This window comes from Neovison vison, chromosome 3, assembly GCF_020171115.1.
Source record: "Neovison vison isolate M4711 chromosome 3, ASM_NN_V1, whole genome shotgun sequence".
Lineage (NCBI taxonomy): Eukaryota > Metazoa > Chordata > Mammalia > Carnivora > Mustelidae > Neogale > Neogale vison.
In genome coordinates, this window is record NC_058093.1 from 226,091,172 (window position 1) to 226,107,568 (window position 16,397).

Here is a 16,397-nt window from a genome sequence, read left to right on the forward strand (position 1 = left end):
ACAGAGATCACATAGGCAGAGAGGCAGGCAGAGAGAGAGGAGGAAGCAGGCTCCCTATGGAGCAGAGAGCCCGATGCGGGGCTCGATCCCAACACCCTGGGATCATGACCTGAGCTGAAGGCAGAAGCTTTAACCCACTGAGCCACCCAGGCGCCCCAGGAATTCATTCTTAAGATAGAAGCTGTAAAGGTGCCTGGGTGGCTCAGTCCTTAAGTTTCTGCCTTTGGGGCGCCTGGGTGGCTCAGTGGGTTGGGCCGCTGCCTTCGGCTCGGGTCATGATCTCAGGGTCCTGGGATTGAGTCCCGCATCGGGCTCTCTGCACAGCAGGGAGCCTGCTTCCCTTCCTCTCTCTCTGCCTTCCTCTCTACCTACTTGTAATCTCTCTCTGTCAAATAAATAAATAAAATCTTTAAAAAAAAAAAAAAAAAGTTTCTGCCTTTGGCTCAGGTCATGATTCCAGGTCCTGGAATCCAGCCCCGCATGGGGCTCCCTGCTTAGCTGGAAGCCTGCTTTTTCCTCTCCCACTCTCCCTGCTTGTGTTCCCTCTCTTGCTGTCTCATTCTCTCTCTCAAATAAATAAATAAAGTCTTTTAAAAAATAGAAACTTTAATAATGGATTTAGACTAGACTCATACTCAACTTTAGTGATTATGATCCTTTACACTCACCATGAGGAAATCAAGTTTCCACCTTGCAGCAGTTTGTGAACAAATATCTGAAAAACTGATGTTTTTGGAGTTTATATGAAAAACTAACTCCACACATAATATACAGGGAATAGTGTGTTTGCCCACTTGGCTTCTCCAATTTTATTTCTCCTTCTTTGTTTTTATTAAATTAACCAACACAATGCCTAGGTCTCACAGATATTCTGATTTAATTGGTCTGGGGAGATGCCTGGACATCAATCAGTTTACAAAGTTCCCAGTTGTTTCTAATATGTAACCAAGGAGAACCTTTGTTCTCTAGCCTCACCTAAATAAGTTATCAATTTGTGTTGAGAACATTATCAAAGGCCAGCTAACCTGGACCTTGAAGATCACCTAAGGAACAACTTCACCCATTTTAAGATAAACTGAAGCCCAGAAGAGTATTCTAGAAGTTGGAGTCAAAGTTTGACTCCCGATCCTCTCACTGAATGTGTGGAGGTAAATATTGGTAAAGTCACCCAGGTTAGTGTTTGAGGGTAGGACCTCCAGCAACAGCTCAGATAGGTCACCCTGCTGGGATTATCACCTGACGTGACAGCCTTTTGTGCCCTAGTTAACCTGACCACACTGGCTGAAAGAAAGGCCCAAAATATAGACTGGAAATTTTTACTAAGTCAAAAAAATTGTAATCAGCAATATTTTCTGCTTTTATGGGTATTTGACCAAAACCTATTGAAATGGCAAAACACTGACATTCCCCCAGCCACATTTTATTATGAAAAATTTCCAACCCATATTGTTTTCTCAGTTTGCCAAGTAGAATGAGCATCATTTATTGCGAGACTGCCTGATACAGGGCGATTGTGCTTTTAGGCCCCAAAGAATCTCATGTTCCAGGGAGAAATTAGCTGACTTTTCAATTTTTCTTAGTGCTGGAAACTCATCCATGGAGAATGAAATCACCCAAGGCAGCTGGTGAAACACACAATTTCACCACACCAGGAATTCAGTGACTAAGTCTTTGATTTGATCAAAGTAAAATAATCTAAAATTAATCAAGTTGTTAATCTCCCCCTGCTCCCGCTAATTTTTCTTACCCTATGAAAAAAATTGACTACACATCGGCATCAAACAGGACTTTTAAAAATGTCATTTTTGCATCTAGGTGATGACTGTGTTCACTGAAACAACACTCTGAACATTTCATGTTTGAATTTTTTTTTTAAAGATTTATTTATTTATTTGACAGAAACAGAGACAGCGAGAGAAGGAACACAAGCAGGGAGAGTGGGAGAGGGAGAAGCAGGCCTCCCGCGGAGCAGGGAGCCCGATGCAGGGCTCGATCCCAGGACCCTGGGATCATGACCTGAGCTGAAGGCAGATGCTTAACAACTGAGCCACCCAGGCGCCCCCCCCCTTTTTTTTTTTAAAGATTTATTTGAATTTTTTTTTTTTTAAGATTTTATTTTTAGAGGTGTTTAAGCACCCAACACTTGATCTCAGCTCAGTTTCTTGATCTCAGGGTTGTAAGTTCAAAGCCCTGTGTTGGGCTCCATGCTGGGCGTGGTGCCTACTTTAAAAAAAAAAAAAAAAAAGATTCAATTTTTAAGTGACCTCTACACCCAAAGTGGGGCTCAAACTTAAAATCCTAAGGTCAAGAGTCTCATGCTCTAGCGACTGGGCCCACCAGGAACCTCTCATGCTTGAAAAAAAATTTTTTTAAAGATTTTATTTATTTGACAGTCAGAGATCACAAGTAGGCAGAGAGAGAGGTAGAAGCAGACTCCCTGCTGAGCAGAGAGCCCTATGGGGGGCTTGATCCTAGGACCCTGGGATCATGACCTGAGCCAAAGGCAGAGGCTTTAACCCACTGAGCCACCCAGGTGCCGCGAAATAAAAGGTTTTTTTAATTTTATTTATTTGTTTGACAGAGATCACAAGTAGGCAGAGAGGCAGGCAGAGAGAGAGAGAGAGAGAGAGGAAGGGAAGCAGACTCCCCACTGAGCAGAGAGCCCAATGCGGGACTTGATCCCAGAACCCTATAATCGTTACCTGAACTGGAGGCAGAGGCTTTAACCCACTGAGCCACCCAGGCACCCCTGAAATTTTTTTAAATAAAATGTTGGGGAGCACCTGGGTGGCTCAGTCAGTTAAGCATCTGCCTTCGGCTGGGGTCATGATCTCAGGGTCCTAAGTCTTGCGTCAGGCTCTCTGCTCAGCAGGGAGTCTGCTTCTCCCTCGCGCTCTGCCCCTGCCCTCCTCATGCTCTCAATCTTTCTCACAAAGAAATAACATTTTTGTAAATAAATAAAAAATTTTAAAATACAATAAAATATTAGGAAAAAGGTCACTTTCTTGGAGACTGCTTTTTACATCCTAATGGGTAGCAAAAAGTAAAAGTATGTTAAGGAATATAGTTCCAGGGGCGCCTGGGTGGCTCAGTGGGTTAAAGCCTCTGCCTTCGGCTCGGGTCGTGATCCAAGAGTCCTGGGATCGAGCCCCGCATCGGGCTCTCTGCTCAGCAGGGAGCCTGCTTCCTCCTCTCTCTCTGCCTGTTTCTCTACCTACTTGTGTTCTCTCTCTCTGTCAAATGAATAAATAAAATCCTTAAAAAAAAAAAAAAAAGAATATAGTTCCAGGAAGAAAGAAGTTCAGACATAAGTTTCTGACAGCTTTCCACTTGCCAAGGACAACAGGCAGTGGGAGCGAAAATTACTTCAAACTGTAAACTGTGAACATTTCTTTTTTTTTTTTTTTAAGATTTTATTTATTTATTTGACAGAGAGAGAGAGAGCACCAGTAGGCAGAGAGGCAGGCAGAGAAATAAATAAATAAATAAATAAAATCTTTAAAAAAAAGAAAAAGGAAAAAAAAAAAGAAAAGAGTTGAAAACAAGGACTCAAACAGATACTAGTATGCCTCTGTTTGTAGGAGGATTATTCACAATGCCAAAAAGTGGAAGCAATGCAGATTCATAGAATAATGGATGGGTAATAAAATTCCAAACAATGGAATACTAATTAGACGTAAAGAGGAATGAAATTCTGATATATATTACAACATGGATAGACCTTAAAACCATTACCCTATGAAATAAGCGTCTGTCTGGCTCCGTGGGAAGAACATGCAACTTTTGATCCATGGTGGTGTATACGTTGGGTGTAGAGATTACTTAAGTAAACTTATAAAAAGTAAGTAAACTTAAAAAGTAAACCTAAGTGAGTAAACTTTAAAAAAAGTAAACTTAAAAAAAAAAAAAATAGGGGCGCCTGGGTGGCTCAGTGGGTTAAAGCCTCTGCCTTCGGCTCAGGTCATGATCCCAGGGTTCTGGGCTCTCTGCTCAGCGGGGAGCCTGCTTCCTCCTCTCTCTCTCTGCCTGCCTCTCCGCCTACTTGTGACTTCTGTCTGTCAAATAAATAAATAAGATCTTAAAAAAAAAAAAGAATTAAAAAAAAAAAATAGCCAGGGCACCTGGGTTGCTCAGTTGGTTGTGTCTGCCTTTGGCTCTGGGATGGAGCTCCATATGGGGCTCTCTATTCAGCTAGGAGCCTGATTTTCCCTTTCCCTCGCACCCCTCTCCAGTCCGTCTTGTGCTCTCTCATGGGCGCTCTCTATCTCAAATAAATAAATAAATAAATTCTTAAAAAAAAAAAAAAAAAAGCCAGACACAAAAAATAAAATATTGTATGATTCTGCTTATATGAGATACTTAGAGGAGTCAAATTTGTAGAGACAGAAAGTAGAATAGAAGTTGCCAGGGGCTGGGACGCCTGGGTGGCTCAGTGGGTTAAGCCGCTGCCTTCGGCTCGGTTCATGATCTCAGGGTCCTGGAATCATGAACCGAGCCGAATCCCGCATCGGGCTCTCTGCTCAGCGGGGAGCCTGTTCCCTCTCTCTCTCTCTGCCTGCCTCTCCATCTACTTGTGATTTCTCTCTGTCAAATAAATAAATAAAATTAAAAAAAAAAAAAAAAGAAGAAGCTGCCAGGGGCTGAAAGAGGAAGGAATGGGTAGGGGAGTTAGTGTTTAATGGGTACAGAGTTTCAATTGGGGTGATGGAAAAGTTTGTGAAAGGTGGAGTAATAGTTGCAAAGAATAAACGTACTTAACGCTACTGAATTGTATACTTAAAAATGGTTAAAATGGTGAATTTTATGTTATATGTAGTTTCTTCTAATTTATGAAAAAAACTATTTTGGAGGTGATAGTACGCGGTGAATCGGTAGCCAAGTGAACACACGAAGACACAGCCCATTTTTCATGGGCCCCAATTCACTCTCTGAATGAAGCTATTAGCATGTTCCCTCCCATAATGCTTTGCTTCGTGCTCCATCAAAACTTAGTTAAGTGAAATCAAGAAATAACCTCAGAAATAGCTTATACATTTTCGAGGGATCCTTATACGGTTGTATAATTTTCAATCAAATAAGAATTGATGGTTTTTCTATGAGACTCAAACTCGCATTTCTGAAATAGGAACCTTACCTATTGGGGGTAATGATTAGGGGGCGTTACTCTTTAGCTTTGCGCAGTGGCAGTATCGTAGCCAATGAGGTTTATCCGAGGCGCGATTATTGCTAATTGAAAACTTTTCCCAATACCCCGCCGTGACGACTTGAAATATAGTCGGCATTGGCAATTTTTGACAGTCTCTACGGAGACTGATTTTCTTGGTTTAACGGAAGTGCTTCTTTGTCGGCTCTCTCTATTGGGATTGGCGGAGTGTGGGGTTTGGTGGTGTTAGCTGTAAAATACAGTTAGTTTTTATCATTTACTGTGTGCTGAACAACTAATTGTGTAGTGTAATAAGTCCCGTAACAACGTCTGTTGGTGTGGTTTGATTTTGGGGTTTTTTTGGTCAATATTTTTATTTCTGCCCCAGTAACGTTCGAGATTGCACAAAGATCTCCTAAGGCCTTTGCCCACTTGGTCCTCTGAACCTCCGCCGGCAGTCACTCGTCTTTTTCTGGTTCACTCGTTTTCCCCGCTTTCAAAACCGCGGCTCAGGTTTTTTAACTCAAAATTCAGGTCTAACCTGGTCATGTCTGTGATGTCATGAAGATTTGCATAAGGTTACCCAGCATCCCCTGCGAATGCATTCTCAATTCCAAAATCTGAATGTTCGACCCGAGATGATCTAACAACCACAAGCCTCCGGCGCAGACGGACCTTAACTATAACTGCTGGAAGCCGAACGCATCAGATCCACGAACTCGCTGGCAGTAACTCACTGTCAGTGTTAAGATAGTTGTCAACCGTGGGGGAGCAGGGTGCGTGTGATAGCTCTTCAGCTTTGCGCAGTGGCAGTATCGTAGCCAATGAGGTTTATCCGAGGCGCGATTATTGCTAATTGAAAACTTTTCCCAATACCCCGCCATGACGACTTGAAATATAGTCGGCATTGGCAATTTTTGACAGTCTCTACGGAGACTGAATATACTTGTTTTTAAAAGATAGTACAAAGTTTTATGTGTGTTTTGATAGGCTTTTCCTGTATTCTGTTGGCTATCTCGATGCATAACAGAGAGAAGTGTCAATTTCCAGTCTTTATGGGCTCCTTTCTGAAAGTCTGAGGTTTGTAAAAATAGATATAAACGTGCAGTTATTTCCACCAAATGTGTTTTTTTTTTGTTTGTTTTTTGTTTTTTTAGATTTTATTTTATTTATTTGAGAGAGAGAATGAGCGAGGAGAAGGTCAGAGAGCGAAGCAGACTCCCCATGGAGCTGGGAGCCTGATGTGGGACTCGATCCCGGGACTCCAGGATCACGCCCTGAGCCGGAGGCAGTCGTTTAACCAACTGCGCCACCCAGGCGTCCCCCAAATGTGTTTTTTTTAAAGATTTATTTATTCATTTGACAGAGAGAGATCACAAGTAGGCAGAGAGAAAGGGGGAACCCACTGAGCCACCTAGGGCACTCCTCACCCAGATGTCTTTTTTTTTTTTTTCTTTTTGTTAAGATTTTATTTATTTATTTGACAGAGATCACAAGCAGAGAGAGGATGGCAAGGAGACTACCCGCTGAGCAGAGAGCCTGATGCGGGGCTCGATCCGAGGACCCTGGGATCAGATCTGAGCCGAAGGCAGAGGTTTATAACCCTCTGAACCACCCAGGCTCCCCTCCCTATGCCTTTTAAAGCAACTAGTAGGCCGACGGAAGGTAGAGCTGTGTTTGGAACCAAGTGCCCTTACATCTAGGGGTGTACTGGATTCCACGACACCGGCTACCTCTAGTCTTGTCCTACGTTAGGAAGGCCAGGGGCGTCGCCGGACAGAAGACTTCGGGAGTCCTACCCTTGCGCATGGCAGATCCAGCTGGACATGGGTGGGCCGCCGTGACCCATCAAACACTTTACTGGTCTGTAAACAAAAGGATGTGTGGCCCAGGGGAAAACTACCCCCGCGGTAAATTAGACCCAGTCCCTGCTTTAGGGAGCTCACAGTCTTGAGACCACAAGTAAGCAAACGAACAGATAAACTCGGAAATTACAGATGATTCCAGTGCTATGAAGAACAGAAGCAGGGAGATGTGATGGAACCACCCAGAAGAGCAGCCAAATTCCGACAGCAGCCACTGAGTACTTAACTGTGTACCAGACTACACAAAAAGTACGTAATATGCTTCATTTCACTTAGTTCTCACAGAAACCGCTCTCCATTCCTTTTTTTTTTTTTAACAAACAGCTCTATTGAGTTATAATTGACATTCAATAAACCACACATATTCAAAGCACACAACTTTATAAGTTTTGAGACAGTGTACACCCATGACACCATTACTGCCACCCAGATAAGGAACACGTTCATCACTGCCCCCAAATTTCTGGTGTTCCTTTTTAATCCATCCCCACCTCCCATCTCTTCCCACTCCCTTGTGTCACTATGATTTGCATTTTCCAGAGTTCTACATAAATGGAATCATAGGGTATGTAAATTTTTGAGATTGACTTTTTCACCAAACCTAATGTCCTTGAGGTCCATCCAGGTTGTTGCATTAATCCATAATTCATTCCTTTCTCTCACTGAGTAGCATTCCGTTGATGGAAGTATCAGAGTTTGTTCAATTATTCACCCGCTGAAGGACACGTGGGTTGCTGCCTGACCAGTAAAGCTCCTAAGAACATTCCTGTACAAGTTTTGGTGAGTGAGGCCCCCTGCCTGGCTCAGTCAGTAGAACATGTGATTCTGGATCTTGGGGTCATGAGTTCAAGCCCATAGGAGCATAGGGCTTCCTAAAGAAGGAAAAGGAAAAGAACAATCCAAGTTCTGTGTGAGCCCTGGGTGTCTCAGTGGGTTAAGCCTCTGCCTTCAGCTTAGATCATGATCTCAGGGTCCTGGGATCGAGCCCCACGTTGGGCTCTCTGCTTGGCGGGGAGCCTGCTTTCCCCTCTCTCTCTGCCTGCCTCTGCCTACTTGTGATCTCTCTCTCTCTGTCAAATAAATAAATAAAATCTTAAAAAATAAAATAAAATAAAATAAAATAAAATAAAATCTAGACAAGCCTCCCAGCCTTTCCTCTTTCCTTTATGACATTGATTTTTTTTTTTTTTTTTTTGGAAGAGCCCAAGACCGGTATCTTGCAGAAGTCCCACATTCTGACTTCATCTGATGGTGTCCCAGGGAGGTGTTGACAAACATATTCCTTTGTCACCCTGTATTTCCTATAACCAGGACTTGACTAGATTCAAGAGAAGTTGAAGGGCGTCTCTGTGAACTTTGCACTGCATCTTCCACTGTCAGTGAAGCTGAATTTAAGCACCTGGTTAAGGTAACTGCTCTGTCTCTACTATAAAAGTAATCAGTAATCTGTGGAATGAACACTTGCCACAGAAACCATTTGAGACTAAAAGCTTTTTGTTTTCCATGACCACCTTCTTAAACTACTTCCTGATCAGTCATCAAATCTGGCTGAGTAAGATAAATTAATGTCACTCCTTCTCTGGAAACTTCTGGATAGGTTTCCCGGGGCTGAGGGATGCCCTGCGTTCAGGACAGGAATTCAAGAGCCACTGAGACGCCAATGTATCAGAACTGAGCAAACATGATGGCAAGAAGAGGTCGGTGAGCATTTCTCAAAGGGGCATTCTGGGAAGAAAAAGAGGGGCAGGGCACCTAGGTGGCTTCAGGCTCCCTGCTCAGCGGAAGTCTGCCTCTCCCTCTTCCTCGGCCTGCCACTCCCCCTGCTTATGCTCTCTCCCTCTCTCTCTGTCAGATAAATAAAATCTTTTTTTTAAAAAAGCACATACCTCAAATTTTAAAAAATACTTTGGAAAAAAAAGAAAAAGGACCTGGAGACCCCATGTTGATTGATTAAGAACTTCAAAAGGAGGCAGGCATGCTACCCAGAGGTTGAAATGTTGATATAATTATCCCTGATGGTGTGGTCTGGAAATGCGCCCCAACCATTTCTTTCCACCTTAGCTGGTTTGCCGAGATGGCTAAGCAGAGTACTGACCCAGGTCTGGAGGAAATAGAAAATGGAGCTTTTGTGGCAAATTTCGTATTGATCAGAATGTCTGCTGACGCTCTGGCAAACACTGACCTATGTGATGTGGTGTGCGTGTGTGTGTGCGTGTGTGTGTGTGTGTGTGTGTGTGTATGTGTGTGATTTTCTTTCTAAGCATCTGTCTTTGGCTTGGGTCATGGCCCTGGGGTCCTGGGATCAGACCCCCCATCGGGCTCCCTGCTTGGTGGGAAGCCTGCTTCTCCCTCTCCCACTCCCCTTGCTTGTGTTCCCTCTCTCGCTGTGTCTCTGTCAAATAAATAAAGAAAATCTTTTTTAAAATTTAAAAAAATAAAAGAGGGAAAAGTTACAGAACATCCATGTGACATTTTGCTCTCAGCTCTACTGGACTCTTTTGGCTGGGTAATTTGAGTTGCAATGATTTTTTTTTTTAATTGCAGTAAAAATCAGACAACATAAAAATAGGTGTTTGAAAATGAATCCATATGCTGTGAACATACTGTTTTCTGTTTCACAATAATATTATTTCACAATATTTATTAGTTCACAATATTTATTAATTCACAATAATTATTAATTCACAATTATTTCACAACAATTTTTTCTGATTACAAAATTACTGCACATAATTTTGCATATAAAATCCAAGCATTGTATACACAAAGATTCCCCCACCATAAGCCTGCCTCTGCTACTAGAGGAGAAAGCCACAGGTAAGTGAGACTATTCTTCCAAATTGTTCTATTCCTATGTCAACATTATTATTAACAAACATTGGATTTTATTCTACCTCAGTGCTACTAATTCTTTTTTCTTTCTGCTAAATAATACAATGGTGGCATCTTACCCATATCAGTACATAGCTCCCCTCTTCCTGTATGGGTATATCTCACTTCAGCTAACCAGTCTCCTGAACATGGACATTTGACATATTTTCATTTTTCCTGATTAGAAGCAAAGCTCCTATGAACATCCTTGCATGTGCAGCTTTGCCTACTCGTGGGGTATTTCTTTTCTTTTTTTAAGATTTTATTTATTTATTTGACAGACAGAGATCACAAGGAGGCAGATCACAAAGAGACACAACTGAGCCACCCAGGCGCCCCTTGTCGGGTATTTCTAGGGAAAATTTCTGTAGATCTGATTGCCTGCACAAAGGCCATGCCTATTTGCATTTGAGAGGTGTCCCCAAATCAGCTCTTCCAATGTATTCACCCACAAAGCCATGTAGGGAGAGCACCTGGAGAATGTCTGATGTATATGTTTGGATGTCTCAGCAGTTTTCCCGTTAAAGGGAAGAGGGAAGGGTGTGAATTCACATCCAGTTTCAACACTGCTTTGTTCTCCAGCTCCTTTCCAGACAGAGAGCAAGAAAAGACTGGATTGGGTGAGGTAGTCCTGGCCCTCCCCACCACACAGGGAAATGGCTTTGGAAACACCAATACCCCCCCATGGAGCAAACAGTCATCCCACCCTCCCTCCCTGTTAGCCCAGCCGATCTGGACCCCTAACTCCAGGGGACAGAGAGCCTGAGGACCATCTCAGCAAGGAAATGACCCACCAGCCCCCAAACAATCTTCTTAGTGTTCAAGTCACTTCAGGATGTCTGTAAGAATCAGCTGGGAGCTTTTAAAAAATTCTGAAGCCCCGGCGCGCCTGGGTGACTCAGTGGGTTAAAGCCTCTGCCTTCAGCTCAGGTCATGATCCCAGGGTCCTGAGATGGAGCCCCATATCGAGCCCCATATCAAGCCCCGCATCTGGTTTTCTGCTCAGCAGGGAGCCTGCTTCCTCCTCTCTCTGCCTGCCTCTCTGCCTACTTGTGATCTCTGTCAAATACATAAATACAATCTTTAAAAAATAAATAAGTAAATAAAATCATCATCATCATCATAATTACTTTTTAAAAATTATATATATCATTTAAAAAAATTAAAATAAAAATCTAAAGTTAAATTTAAAAATTAAAAAAAATTAATAATTATATATATATGTGTATATATATATTTCCCAAATGATTCTGATAAGACTCACTGCCATAGAGATCTTGTATAACATGATCTAGGAAAAGTGCTTCCGATGATGCCTGACCCAGAGTTAAGTGCTATGTTAGGGGTCATATCCAATTATCCAAGCCTGGGCGGTGGTCAGGGAAGGCTTCCTGGAAAAGGGGGTAGCTGAGCTGTGAACTAAAAGAGAGCGGTTAACCAGGACAGAGAGGATGAATTTTTACAGGAGTTTACAGCCCCTGCAGGGGTCTGGAGACAGAGGAACTAAAAGTCAGCCCCTGTGACTGGAGCTGAGAAGGGAGAAAGTAGCCACACTGGGTCTTTTAATGGGGTTAGAGGTCCTGGAAAACCACTGGGTTTTATTCTGGTGTCTTTTTCTTTTTTTAAGATTATTTATTTACTTATTTATTTGACAGAAAGAGTACAAACAGGGGGAGTGGCAGGCAGAGGAAGGAGGAGAAGCAGGCTCCCTACTGAGCAGGGAGCCTGATGTGGGGCTCTATCCCAGGACCCTGAGATCATGATCTGAGCTGAAGGCAGATGGTTAACCGACTGAGCCACCTGCACACCCCTTATTCTGGTGTCCTGAAGGATTTTAGCAGGATGGTGGGAGCCCAGACCATGCCTTCCCTCCCAATTCAGAGGCAGCAGGGCCTTTCTAAGGCTGTGTGCCCCCACGTTCCCGTTTGTGAGCCAGCCCGTGGACTCTCAAGTCAGAATGGTCCTGGCTTTGAATCCTGACTTCACCACTTTGTACCCGTGTGACCTCCAGCCAGTAACCTTATTCATGAGCCTCAGTTTCCTGGCCTATAAAATAGGCATGAACCCTACCTTGGTTTTTTCGCAAGGATTAAATGAGATAATGTAAAAGACTTAACATAGTGCATCCCACCCTTCAAACAATAAATGTTCATATAATAATAATTATATATAAATAATACATAAATATTTATATATAATAATAATTCTAATATAATAATGATTATATAATGATAACTATTAATATGATTGATAATAGTCCATGATATTGATACTGCAACCCCTGGGTGACTGGTTAGATCCCTAAATCTGTCTTTTTCTCTCCCAGGCTTAATCCCTCTCTGGTCCTCCCATGATAATTAGAGTTTCAATTTCTTAGCCTTTTTCCTGCATTTTTCGTGTTGTGGAAAGCACATAACAACCTTGGGAGGCATGTATTTTATTATCCAGATTTTACCGTTAGGGTAACAGAGGCTCAGAGTGGTTAAGCCACTTGCCCTAAACCACCCAGCTAAGTATCAGACCTTCAACTTCACACACATTCATTGATAAGGAAACTGAGGCTCAGAAAGATGAGGTTATCATGAGTAAAGCTACACAGTTGGCAGGTGGCAGGGCTGGGGTTTAAATCCTTGTCTGTCCTGTGACTCCTGGACTCTTAAGAGTTTCCTCCAGAGGGCTGACATGCTTGCTAGGATCCACTCTTTGAACCACCTGGGGAGATAAGCGGGAGAGGCTGGAAGCTTCCATTTTTGCTGCCCTTCCTCTGGGGCTCTCATAAACTCGACCACCAGCCCCTTCTTCTGGAATGCCCTTCTCACTGCCTGCCTCCCATTCTCCAAAAATCAGGCCAGTGTTCATTCTTTTCCGAGAAATATTTCCAAGTCTCCCTTGCATCATTCTTTTTTTTTTTTTTTTTAAGATTTTATTTATTTATTTGACAGAGAGAAATCACACGTAGACGGAGAGGCAGGCAGAGAGAGAGAGGAAGGGAGGCAGGCTCCCCACCGAGCAGAGAGCCCGATGCGGGACTCGATCCCAGGACCCTGAAATCATGACCTGAGCCGAAGGCAGCGGCCTAACCCACTGAGCCACCCAGGCGCCCCATCCCTTGAATCATTCTTAAGCAGTTGAGTCTCTTTCATGTTAATGTCTGTAGTGTCTTTTTTTTTTTTTTAAGATTTTGTTTATTTGCTAGAGAGAGAGAGAGAGAGAGAAAACATGAGCAGGGCTAGTGGCAAGCAGAAGGAGAAGTGGGCTCCCCATAGAGCAAGGAATCTGATTTGGGATTCAAACCCAGGACGCTGGGGTCATGACCTCAGCCAAAGGCAGACGCTTAACCAATTGAGCAGTGTCATTTTTTTTTTTTAAGATATTATTTATTTATTTGACACAAATCACAGTAGACAGAGAGTCAGGCAGAGAGAGAGAGAGGGAAGCAGTCTCCCCGCTGAGCAGAGAGCCCGATGTGGGGCTCGATCCCAGGACTCTGAGATCATGACCTGAGCCGAAGGCAGAGGCTTTAACCCACTGAGCCACCCAGGCACCCCATGAATTGATATTTTTAAACTAAAATACAATTTCATTGTAAAAATGACACTGCTCAGGGGTGCCTGGGTGGCTCAGTGGGTTAAAGCCTCTGCCTTCGGCTCAGGTCATGATCTCAGAGTCCTGGGATCGAGCCCCACATCGGGCTCTCTGCTCAGCGGGGAGACTGCTTCCTCCTCTCTGCCTGCCTCTCTGCCTACTTGTGATCTCTCTCTCTGTCAAATAAATAAAATCTTTTTTAAAATATCAATTCATTATGAGAATAGGTAAAATGGAAAATGTGGTTTAAAGTTCAAAAGATTCAAAGGGGTGTTTAGTGAAATCACCTGCCTACTCCTGACCCCCAGTCACTTGCTCCCAGCCCCACCCCCTGCCATTTAACACGAATGTTTATGTATTCTTCCAGATCTCTCCAGCATTTAGAAGCATCTCATAAACACCTTTTCCCCATAAATGATACACATGTTACACACACTGTTCAGTTTTTTGGTTTTTTTTAGATTTTGAAGACAGTTTCTTATTAGTATTTAATGATCTTCCTGGATCTCTTCTGTGGCTACAGAGTTTTCCATTGTAGGACTGTATGTAGTTTACTTAACCATTCCCCTGTCCATGGACATTTGGTTTGTTTCCAGTGCTTTGCTTTTAAAGATTTTATTTATTTATTTGACATAGACAGAGATCACAAGTAGGCAGAGAGGCAGGCAGAGAGAGAGAAGAGGAAGCAGGCTCCCCGGTGAGCAGAGAGCCCGATGTGGGGCTCCATCCCAGGACCCTGAGATCATGACCTGAGCCGAAGGCAGAGGTTTAACCCACTGAGCCACCCAGGCGCCCCTCCAGTCTTTTGCTTTTAAACACAGCACTGTGGAGGGGCCTGGCTGGCTCAGTTGGTGGAGCATGTGACTCTTGATGTCAGAGTCATGAGTTTGAGTCCCATGCAGGGTGTAGAGATTACTTAAAAATAAAATCTGGGCACCTGGGTGGCTCAGTGGATTAAAGCTTCTGCCTTCGGCTCAGGTCATGATCCCACAGTCCTGGGTCCGAGCCCCATATCAGGCTCCCTGCTCAGCGGGAAGCCTGCTTTTCCCTCTCCCCCTGCCCCGCTACCACCGCTGGTGTTCCCTCTCTCACTGCCTCTGTCAAATAAATAAATAAAAAATCTTAAAAATAAATAAAATCTTAAAACAAGACAAAACAGCATTGCAGCTAAAGGCCCCCCCATACTTGAGACTTTGTCAGTCCTGCGAAACCCGTGAATGGAGGAAAAAGGCTGCGGCTGGGATTCTCGTCCTGATCACGCAACTAACCTTACAGCCCAGGCAATACATCTCTTTATGCCTCAGTTTCCCAGCCCTTCTTTCTTTCAAATAAAATTTATCAAACTCCTCTCATTCTAGACACTGGTGGAGAAGAGAAGCCCAGCCCCTCTTCTCATAATCCTGACCTTTTAATGGGGGAGGGAGGGAGAGACAAATAACCAACAGGTAAACAAATAAATACAGGACATAATGTCCAAAGGTGAAAGTAAATAAAATAAACCGGCATAAAGGGATATAGGGTCTGTTGAGGGGGTTGGGGAGTTTGAGGATAACATGCCCAGGATCTGAGGAGGTGACTCATGAAGTGAGATCTCAACAATGAGCAAGAACAGCCGTGCCAAGATCGCGGAAGAACATTCCAGAAAGAGGCTCACAGGTTCTAGGGCTCCAAAGTCAGAACTAGTTTGCTGTGTTTGAGGGACGTGATGGAGGCCAGGGTGGCTGGAGTGAGAAGAATCGGGGAGCCTGGAAAACAACAAGATCTGGGGTGCTGCCTTGCAGAGCCTCGGGAGGATTTTGGATTTATTCCCAGTGCAACAGGAAACTGCTGAACGGGTGAAGCAGGGGAATGACAATGGGACAATGTATGTTTTTTAGATACTACCTTGTGACCCAGCCATACCACTCTTGCGTATTTATGTCTGTGCAAAGACTTCTCTACAAATATTCATAGCCCCTTTGTTCACAGAGGCCCAAACTGGGAAAACAGCCCAAATAGCCATCAACAGGACAGTGGAGAATCAAAGTGTGGTACCTCTGTACACAGACGTCTTACTCGTAATAAAAAGGAGCAAACTCTTGATACACACAACGTGGATGAATTTCATGAACGTGCTGGGGACAGAAGCCAGGCGTCCCCACACCCTACAGAAAAAGAGAGAGAAAACATGTTGTATGATTCCATTTACATAAATGCATTATAAAGAAAATGCTGGGGCACCTGGGTGGCTTTGATAGGCTGCCTTGGGCTCAGGTCATGACCCCGGGGGCTCCCTGCTCAGCCAGGAATCTGCTTTTCCTTCCTTTCCCTCTGTCCCCCTCCCAGTCCCCTCCCCAACACTTGTGATCTCTCTTGCTCACTCTCTCTCAAATAAATAAAATCTTAAAAAAAGAAAGAAAGGAAGGAAGAAAAGGCAAAGTAATCGATAGTCAAAGAAAGCAAATCGGTGGTTACTTGGGGCCAGCAGTCAGGGGCAAGGGATGAAAAGCAAGGGGCAGGAAAAAACAATGGAATGTTCTGTATCTTGATTGCAGTGGGGGTTCCGTGGGTGTATCCACCTGTCAAAGCCCATTGAACTAGCCCACTTGTTACAGGTGTGTCTTATTAGGTATAAAGGAGGACAGAGAGGACTGGGGATGACTTCCCATTGTGCCCCTGTCAACTTGTGGGCCCATAGCTGAGATCCTTTCCGCCCCTACAATTCTTGGTGTAAAATTGGAAAATCCCTCCCTTCCCAGGCTTGTCAGTGGATTGTCAGTGACCGAGAAGCCCCCTCACCATCGCCACCTTGTGGGGGAGACTGGGTAACAGGAAGGCTGGAATTCCAGCCGAGGTCTCACTTCTGTTCCATTGTCTGGTTTTTCCTGAGTTCTCTGTCCCCGCTCAACTCCTGCCACTACATAGTGTCCCTGGGCGGTGGCTGAGCCTCGGGA

The 16,397-nt window shown here is 43.9% G+C and overlaps 2 non-coding genes across 2 annotated transcripts; both read left to right on the top strand.

The window, feature by feature from the left end:
• The first annotated feature begins 5,169 nt into the window (after positions 1-5,169).
• Positions 5,170-5,310, top strand: LOC122903708. The gene has a single exon (XR_006383988.1). It is a non-coding gene; the product is annotated as a U4 spliceosomal RNA (small nuclear RNA).
• Positions 5,311-5,938: 628 nt separating this feature from the next.
• On the top strand, positions 5,939-6,079 carry LOC122903706. The gene has a single exon (XR_006383987.1). It is a non-coding gene; the product is annotated as a U4 spliceosomal RNA (small nuclear RNA).
• The last annotated feature ends 10,318 nt before the right edge of the window (positions 6,080-16,397 follow it).